The sequence below is a fragment of the Tenrec ecaudatus genome, chromosome 14 (assembly GCF_050624435.1).
Source record: "Tenrec ecaudatus isolate mTenEca1 chromosome 14, mTenEca1.hap1, whole genome shotgun sequence".
In the NCBI taxonomy this organism is placed as follows: Eukaryota; Metazoa; Chordata; class Mammalia; order Afrosoricida; family Tenrecidae; genus Tenrec; species Tenrec ecaudatus.
In genome coordinates, this window is record NC_134543.1 from 9,456,120 (window position 1) to 9,458,624 (window position 2,505).

General features: G+C 48.9%; 1 non-coding gene across 1 annotated transcript; it reads left to right on the plus strand.

Moving 5' to 3' along the window:
• The first annotated feature begins 539 nt into the window (after window positions 1–539).
• Window positions 540–665, plus strand: LOC142427194 (small nucleolar RNA ACA64). The gene has a single exon (XR_012780006.1). It is a non-coding gene; the product is annotated as a small nucleolar RNA ACA64 (small nucleolar RNA).
• The last annotated feature ends 1,840 nt before the right edge of the window (window positions 666–2,505 follow it).

Genomic DNA, 2,505 nt, shown 5'->3' on the forward strand with positions numbered 1-2,505 from the left:
TGGGTCTTCTGACGTCCAGAATACTTTTAATACTCTTCGCCCCCAAACTCCTAAGTCAAATGCATCGTTTCTCTGCAGTCTTCCTTAGGCATTGCCCACTTTCACGTGCATAAGAGGCGATGGAAAATCTCATGCCTTGGGCCAGGCCCACCTTAGTCCTCAAAGGGATCCCCTGACTCTCTCACACACTCAGGTTTTGTAAGGCAGACTTGCTCCCTGCTGTGCATTGTTGACCTGGCTCATGGATTCAAGCCAGATGAAATCCCTGAAAACTTTGACCTTTCTCCACAGGTCACGGTGATATCTCTTGGTCCAGGTGTGACTAGGGTGTTTAGTTTTCTTTACAGTGAATTTGCGTCCACACTGACAGTCTCACATTCACGTCGGGGTCTCTACAGCACACGGGTTACTGATGGAGGCACCAAGGTTCAGAAAAGAGAAGTGACCAGCCCGAGGCCACACAGTGAAGCTTGTGTGGGACCAGATCTCAAACCTACCGGTGGCCTGAGAAAATCTGCCCAAAAGAACACGGAAATTGAGCCGGTTGGGATTGCTCTTAAAAATCAACCTGACAAGTGAGATTCGGCGCCCAAAGCAAAACCAGGGGCCTTAGCTCGCCGCCTACTGACTGCGTGTAGGCGGCCGAAACCCAGGTCCCAACAGGTGCCGCTGGAAAAAAAAAAAAAAATCAACCTGAATAGTTGTCTGAGTCGAATGACATGAAGTATTTAGGACAGCGGTTCTCAACCTGTGGGTCTCGACCCCTTTGGGAGTCAAATGACCCTTTCACAGGGGTTGCCCAATTCATCACAGTAGAAAAATGACAGTGATGAAGCAGCAATGAAAATAATTTTATGGTTGGGGGGGTCACCACCACATGAGGAACTGTCTGAAAGGGTCGCAGCGTGAGGAAGGTTGAGAACTGCTCTAGAACAAGCAAGGTAGAGAGACCATAATTTACTAGTGGCTACAGAGGGGGAGGGAGCATGGGGTAAGAAAGATACACTGCTGGGGGGCATTAGGGTTAGGGGTGCTGGAAGATTCCAAGAATGGTCAATGATGATGGTTAGACAATGATGAGTATAAAACATGCCGTTGCCTGCAACACGATGAATTATTGAATAGGGCGCTTCTGGCCACAGCCTTCGTTACTCCCACCAAACAGCCTGCTTTTCCTGATGAGTCTGAGTAAGAAGGTGGGTGAAGATGCTGATGACATGGTATGATTCAGCTGTGAGTGACTGACATCCTGCTGGGTCTAACGTGAGCCCTCTCAGAAGCAGGAGTAGGGAATATCCTTACCAGGAAGAGCCAGGAGTGGAGCATGCCCTCTGGACCCTGAGATCCCTGTGCACTGACGCCCCTTCATCCAGGAGACAGCTTTGACATTGGAAGTAGCAGCTGAACCAGGAGCTAGAGCACAAGACTGCATGGTGGGCCACCCAACCTTCAGAGCAAGGAAAGCTGAGTGCTTTGGGGTGGAGGCTGGCTTGTGGAGTGGGGTGCCTCTGGCTCACTGGCCCATGAAGCAGGAGCTGAGTGCCCTCAGGTGGAGAGGCGTGCCGTGGCATGGCATGGCATGTGTTAGCAGCCCTGGAATTGCTTTGTAACGTGTCCCAACTGAGCAACTCTCTCCTGAGCTCACCTGAATTGTAACCCACTAGCTCCCATAATAAATCCCCTCAGGGTGAGCACTCTCTGTGAGTAGGGTGTGTCCACTGCCATGAATGTCAGAACCTGGCTGAAAAGGCACCTTTCTTTGCAATGGGTGTAAATAGGGGTCTCTTCCTGTCCCTTGGCCCAGGCGCCGTCTTCCAAATTTCCTGCCAAGGAAATAGATGAGTGGAAGCTTCCAGTGCTTCCGGGCTTGCTGAAACATGTCGATGGCTATTCCGTCAATTCCTGGAGCCTCATTTTGGTGAAAGCTTTCAGCGCAGCTTGCACTTCTTCGTTGAGCACGATTGGCTCCTGCTCCTGCGCTGCCTCCTGAAATGGGGAGTCGACTACTTCTTGATGCACTGACACCTGTATTCTCTCCATCTTCTTTTATTTGTCTCTATTTTTAAAAATCATTTTATTGGGGCTCATACAACTCTTATCACAATCCATCCATCCATCCATTGTGTCAAGCACATTGGTACATTTGTTGCCATCATCAGTCTCAAAACATTTGCTTTCTACTGGAGCCCTTGGTATCAGCTCCTCATTTTCCCCCTCCCTCCCTGTTCCCCCCTCCCTCAAGGGGGATAATGTATAAATTATTATTATTATTATTATTATTATTATTATTATTATTATTATTATTATGTCATATCTTACACTGTCCAACATCTCCCTTCACCCAGTTTTCTGTTGTCTGTCCCCCAGGGAGGAGGTTATATGTAGATCCTTATAATAGGTTCCCCCTTTACACCCCACCCTCCCTCCCAGTATTGCTACTCTCACCACTGGTCCTGAAGGGATTCCTTGCTTCCAGTTCTTATCTGTACCGTGTACATCCTCTGG